Below are 7189 nucleotides of genomic sequence, written 5' to 3' on the forward strand. Positions count from 1 at the left end.
AGCATCATTCCTCAAGGCAAAAAGTCAAGAGGATTCCAGATTGAAACTCTCTGCAGAATTTAGGGCACAGTCTAAATATTTCTCCTATTGCACAGAATTTAAGTGATCCATCATTTAAATTATCTTTATACCAGTTTACATTACCTATTTCCAGCAGGCTCAGGGATTTGCTTATCTGACGTTTCCCTGACTGGCCTTTGTTACTAAAATATCTTTTAGTTTTCTACCTAAAATACCATTAAATTGTCATTCTAGGACGTAATATAGATTTACTTTTTTCTTCAAATCAAGTGCTTTCAGAAAAAAAAAAATCTCATTCAACAACTGTCTTTAGAGGAAATGTTAAATTTTAAAGCTAAGAAAATGTAGTCCGTCTATTCAAATCTATCGATTCATCAGTCAGACAATCTGAGTCTCCTTTATCTATGTTTCCTATGTTTCCTTATACCTATCGATACTAACTTTTTTTTTTCTGTGCCAACTTCTTTATTTCACTCTCAGTCATATTCTGAAATGGATTTTACTTCTTATATTTTTCCTATGCAAAAGGCACCACAACTTTGTTGTGGGTGACAAGTTCTTAAAAAAGCAGAAATGCATCTGGATATTCAGTTATTGGAGATGCCAGTTGAACCTAAACTTGACCCTTGATGCCTCATTAACGTCCGATATAGTCCTCAGTGTTAAACCTTTTCTAGCCCCTGCATTAATGTCCATATCAACATTTCCTTCACAGAATGCCTCTGATGTGTGGATGTGACATCCCACGTGTGATATCCCAGCATGAAAGGCAACATGGAATCACCAATCATTTAGGCTTGAAGAGACTTTGGGAGACAACAGTCCGACCTCCTGCTCAAAGCAGGGGCAGGTCTGTGTTGAGACCGAGTAGCTCAGGGCTTCATCAAGTCAAGCCATCAAAATCTCCAGGTTCAGAGAACACGTGGTTCTCTTGGCAATCTCTTACACTGTCTGGCTGTCCTCGGGGAGAAATCATTTTTCTCTATAATCAGTCAGACACTCTTCTGTTTCAGTTTCTGACCATTGCATCTCATTATCCCGCCACGCACATCACTATGAAGCCTGGCTCTCTTTTCTTGGTAATCTCCTCTTGGGTATTGTAAGGCTGCACCTAAAGCTTCTCTTCTCTAGGCTGCACATGGTCTAGGGGGTTGGGAAGTGCACTAAAGGGGGTACTCAGCTCACTTAAATGTCATCTTCTACAACTTGGGTATCTCCGAGAGGCTTGTTGCCTAGGGCAACCTCATCAGTGGATAGAAAGAGCAGCATATTCTTGGGGAAAATTCTCCATAAAATACATGTGCAAGGGAAGTAGGATGAACTGGCCTCTGTAAATATCAAAGATTTCCTACTGACAAGAAAAAGAGTCTAACTGCTCAGCTTAAAGCAGAGGACAGGCTTTCAGATGGCAAACTTCAGGTGCAATGAATCTTGCTGGAGGGGACATGGACTGTGTCCTATGGTCTTTGACTGCTATGCTTATGTGGCATTGGACAAGAAACAACACCTCTTCACCCTTCTTTTCCTCTCTTTTAGAAGGAGAGAGCAATGACTGATAGGAGCATTTTGCTAAGTGTTTTGATTTCATGTATGAAAAGTGCCAGATGGATGGAAAGGGCGCTGGTCCAGCGTAAAGCCATAGGAGAAGGAATTACTGGCCAGAAAACATAATCCTTTTAAGTGGCACACCCCAGTGGTAACAAAATGCAACATTCTTTTTTTTTTCCTTTTTTTTTTTTCTTTTTTCTTTTTTTCTTTTTATCCCCACCCCCTGTTATTGTTTCTGGTCGGTAAATAGAGGAAATATCTCTAAAAAGTCAAGGCTCCATAAAGGGAGATGAAGAGATTTCTGTTGAGCCTGCCTGGGAAATGTCTGTTCTGCACAGACAGCATACAAAATTTTTTCCTTGTTACAAAGACACTCCAAAAACATGTATAAAAGCATAAGAAAGCTGGCACCTCCTTAATCTTATCTCTGTAATTGCACCTATTATGGTTCAGGACACACCTTCATCTAAATACAAGTGAAGTCTGAAATCTTTCTGAATCAATCTGATTATTTTTTTTTAATTTAAATATTGTTGTAAGAAAATGATTCAACTGTAATTACCTCTGGCCATAATTGATTGTGCTTGTTTACATGGGAGGTTATTAACAAAACATTATCTGGAATTGGACTCTACCTTTAAGTGCAGTTTAGATTATTGCAACAATATACAAAATATAATGTCATAAATGTGCAGCAGGTGGCTACTTAATAATAGTTAGGAACATTCAGCATTCATTCTAAATAGTGCATTTGGGACCAAATTAGCTGTCTCGCATGAGTGATTCATTTGACTGATAGTGCACTGCACAGTGTGACTAATAAGAATTATGCAGTTTTATTAAGCAATAACTCACAGCTCTGCGGTGATGTTAATCCTTATTTTTGAAACACTGTTTTACAGAAGGAGTGAATGGTCTTTGCTTCTTCCAGTGTTATGTATTCTATTCTAGGAGCAGTGCAGTACCTTTCAGTGCCTAAATTCACCATCTGGAATAGCCTAAAGCCATTATGCTCTCATATTGCCAGCTAAAAATGACAATATAATTGGCAGTTCCAGATTTATAACACTGACTGTCTGTTTGAATGCCATGCAGTAATACCATATTTGATCAAGTCCCTAACTGCATGTAATATTTTAGATTTCAGTGTACAAAACAGTGCTAATTTTCAGGAAAATGATAAAATAAAAAGATGGAAACCCTATTTGTGAGTACACTAAGAAAAGACCAGTGTGCCCTGGTAGCCAGAAGGGCCAATCGTACCCTGGGGTGCATCAAGCCCAGCGTTGCCAGCCTGTCGAGGGAAGGGATTCAAGAAGGGTCTGGGCAATGCTCTCACAGGCATGGTTTGGTGTTTGGGTGGTCCTGTGCGGAGCCAGATGGACTCAGTGATCCTTGTGGGTCCCTCCCAGCCCAGGATATTCTATGACTCCATGATTCCTTCAGCAAATGTGTGTCCCACACATCTTTCTTTGTGTTCTCAAATTGATTAAAATGATAAAAGAAATGAAGCCATTTATCTGGGAGACCCTGGGATACAGAGTCATTGGCACACAGTTCACAAAGATTTTTTAAAATAGATGAGAAGGGGCCTACAGGGATGGGGGAGAGGTTTTACAGGGTTAAGGAAAAGAAAACTAATCTATTTCCTAACATTTGAAAAAATGAAATGTCATCTTCAGGAAAGATCAGTGTCTCAGGCTCCCAAAGACTCAACTAGTGGTGTATCGTGAGTCCCGCTGGGAAGCTGAGAATATATCTTCCCAGCTAGTGTAAAACTCATACTGCTAGGCAGGAATGATTGATCAGTTTATAAACAGACAGATGGGAACAAGGGTGGGAAGAACAGGAAGATATGTCTCATTAGTGCCATGAATTACTCAGTTAAGGTTTGAAAATCATCTAAATTTAACCTGAGGATTGTTCTGTTCCTTAACCGTGAGTTTTTCAGTGTGGAGCTCTTTCTGTACTCTACTTTCGCACACCCTGTTTCACCAGCCTATTTCCTCCTGTTAGATATACTTTGTTGAGCTTTCATGTCACAAACAAGTCATTAGTTTTCTATGCTTTGCTGAATTAAGGCACTTCAATGACAGACATATTTCCCTTGTATACTAAATGGTTTGCCACAAAGCACTATGGATCTTTTCTATAAGAACCAGCTTGATATATGTTTGGCTTTTTTATTACATCCAGGAGCACCCACATTTACAGCAAGTCTATGACCCAGTTCTTGGCCCCCTCTATAAGAATAATGTCAAGATCTCTGGAATAATATTATTTTACAGTTTAGATGTGAGTACTTGTGACACCTAGTGGTTCTGGCAGAAAAATGCAAATATTTTAGAGGAAGAGGAAGTAGGGGGTGGGTCGGGGAAAGGAAGGAGGGATTCAGTATTACCTGCTGGAAGATAGTTACTACAATAGCCAGAAAAATAGGTGCTGCTGAGCAAATTCTTTCCCTGGGGATGTGGCATGTCCGTGTGAGGCATTTACCCTTTGTACCCCATAACATAAGTGATGTAGAAGTTCAGCTGTATTAAAAACTTCTGAGGTGAGGTGGGACTGGGTGGTTATAGGTGTTGGGGTAAGGTGCTCAGGCCTGTTTGTGACAAAGGAGGTGAGCACAGGAGCTGTGGGTGATGGCATCAACCTGGCATGACAAGAACAACTTAAAGGCATACCTGGTTTGGGTCAATTCTGTTGATTGAGGCAATCCTGTATCTTGGGGGAAAAAAAAAAAAAAAAAAAAAAAAAAAAAAGATTGGTTTATTATTGGCTCTTAACATAGTCATCCTTGAAATGTGTCATTTCAACAATATCGTGCCACCCAAGACTTCCCCTATATTCAACAGAAAAATGTGGATGTTTCCCAAACCATAGAACCAACTGAACTGCTCTGTGAAGAAGCCTGTTTTAATAGCCTAGCAAGATCCCTTGCATTGTGCGAGCTTAGTAGAAAGAGAAGATCAAGACAAGACACCTGCCTCATACTTATCAAGACAATTGGGAGTCATGGTAAGATGCAATGATAGCATAAGCTATGCTGGCTGACTGCCTGGGAGCCCGCACCTTTAAAGTCACAACCTGCTTGCTGCTACAAAGCATGGCTCTTGCCTTTCAGCCTTTCAGTACTTAGAGGGGGCTTACTAAAAAAAAAATAAATAAATAAAATAAAGCAACTTTTTACTTGGGCAGATAATGATAGGACAAAGAATAATGGTTTTAAAGTAAAAGAGGGTAGGTTTACATTAGATGTTAGGAGGAAATTCTTCACTCAGAGGGTGGTGAGGCACTGGCACATTTTAGCCAGAGAAGCTGTGGTTGCCCCATCCCTGGAGGTGTTCAAGACCAGGTTGGACGGGGCTTGGAGCAACCTGGTGTAGTGGGAGGTGTCCCTGCCCATGGCAGGGTGTTGGAACTAGACGAACTTTAAGTTCCCTTCCAACCCAAATCTTTCTGTGACTCTGCGATTCATCAGTCACCCAGGCTAGTGACTCAAGCATGCAAAATGTCAAGCCCCTCCTGTGTTGGAGGCTCTTGCGAGAAAACTGCTTTTGATGTTGGAGATAACCACATGCAATGGCTTTTAGCAATCTCTAAAAGAAATTGAAACAATGGAATCCAACATAGTACAAAACTCTCTCAGAGACAGGTAAATTAATTACAGTACCTATTTCTATGCATTTGTCCCTTAACACAAAATGCCATCAGAAGATATTTAAAAAGGGATATCATAAAACAAAACCCATTTATTTCATAACTAAACAAGTTCACACAGCTAGGTAACAGACCTATTAAATACAGATATATATATGCATGGCTTGTACATACTTAGTGTGACTCATGAATTAGAGTACGTGGTGTGATTCACACAGCTTCTGTGAGATTTGTTGGGTGATGGGTATGACGTGTACGTCCTACTGTATCATGGCTTCTGGTGTTACACTGCACCACTGTGAGTCTATGGAAGACAACAAAATGTGTTTGCAGTGGGCTTGGCAGCTGGCAGTTTAATCCACAAAATCTGCTAGCTGGCATTTCCAGGTCACGTCTGCCCTTCTCCACTGCTTGTGCAGGAGCACAGCAACTCAGCTGGGTGCTTCACGTTAGTTTAGGTGAGATGGATCAGCCCCCATGGTGTGCCACAGATGATATAACTCCTGTCTATAGCTAGGCTGGGCTATAGCTAGGTTTCTACAATGAAAGGATAAAGTCTGAGGTACATTAACTGCAAGATATAAGTCTCTAGAGGAAGAATGAGAGGAAGACACCCTATGTCACTCCCAAAGCTACTCTCAGACTTTCCAAATGGTCATTTTACTTGGACTGCTTATCTCTAGTTGCTTGTCTGAGGGACCATTGTTAGGTGTCCATTTGTAGAAGGTTGTAAGAGAAATATTTTGTGAGACTGCTGCTAGTACAATGGCAGGAAGAAAACTGATCTCCCTTGGTAACCAAGGTGTAAGCAGTATGCCATCAGAGATAGGAGTAAATACTTGTCATATGGAAAAGTAATATATTTGGTGGTGGGAGTAAAACTATTCAGGATTTGCTGAAGAACAAGTTCTGTTTCTTGATCCCTACCCTAAACAGTGTAAGTGCAGTTAAAAATGGAAACTGGATTGATTCATTCCACGCAGTACCATATTCTCATTTTCCCATGTGAACACTCAGGCTTCCAGGGAAGCCAAGAAATTATGACCTGTTGGGTCAGCAGACAAGCACAGTCACTTTGTAGGGCACAGCACCACCAGTGACCGGGGCGGCCTCATCACGCTGTTGTGCTACAACCCAAGTCCAACTAGACCCTGCCTCGTATAAACATAGAGTACACAGAACCTGGAGAAACAATCAGGTTGATGGTAAGACTTTAACAGTCCCTGCTTCTTGTTAACAATGCAGATGGCAGATGGCCAGATGGAGATGTCTTGTGTGCATGGACAGAGCCTGTAGGAAAGGTGGAAGCAAAGCCATGGAAGGAGAAACTCTTCAAGAGATGGAGTTGCCACCAAAGTAACTGTGCACTTGTCAGGAATGGCAAGAAGACAACCTTAATCCAGATGTTGGCACCCATATCAGTTTATAAGATAGATGCCAGGGACAAACTTTGCAACAAAGTAAGGAACCTATCATTTTTCTTCAATATATGAAAAACATCATGAAGGAAGGACGTGGAATCTCCATTAGACAAAATGTTGTTAAACTAGCTCAATTGCTGTTTTTCAGGGACAAGACAGGCTGGGACAACACAGGATCATTGATACAGCTTTGGGATAGAAGAAGGGAATAAAGGATCCATGAAAGACCCTCACTGTTCCTCTTTGTGTCATTTTTCTATGATAAACTTCTTTGAGATATAAATGGATTAATAATGAAGAACAGTGCTTACTGTCACACCATTGTCTTTCCCTTGCAATCTGAAATATGCATTGGAGGGAAGGGAAGGGAAGGGAAGGGAAGGGAAGGGAAGGGAAGGGAAGGGAAGGGAAGGGAAGGGAAGGGAAGGGAAGGGAAGGGAAGGGAAGGGAAGGGAAGGGAAGGGAAGGGAAGGGAAGGGAAGGGAAGGGAAGGGAAGGGAAGGGAAGGGAAGGGAAGGGAAGGGAAGGGAAGGGAAGGG

At 41.2% G+C, this 7189-nt stretch overlaps 1 long non-coding RNA gene across 1 annotated transcript; it reads left to right on the top strand.

Annotated features, from left to right (window-relative positions):
* The first annotated feature begins 480 nt into the window (after nt 1-480).
* On the top strand, nt 481-6883 carry LOC310895663. Its single transcript, XR_014580835.1, has 3 exons — nt 481-4587; nt 6475-6689; nt 6799-6883. It is a non-coding gene; the product is annotated as an uncharacterized lncRNA (long non-coding RNA).
* The last annotated feature ends 306 nt before the right edge of the window (nt 6884-7189 follow it).

This window comes from Anser anser (genome assembly GCF_964211835.1).
Source record: "Anser anser genome assembly, chromosome: 2".
Taxonomy (NCBI): Eukaryota; Metazoa; Chordata; class Aves; order Anseriformes; family Anatidae; genus Anser; species Anser anser.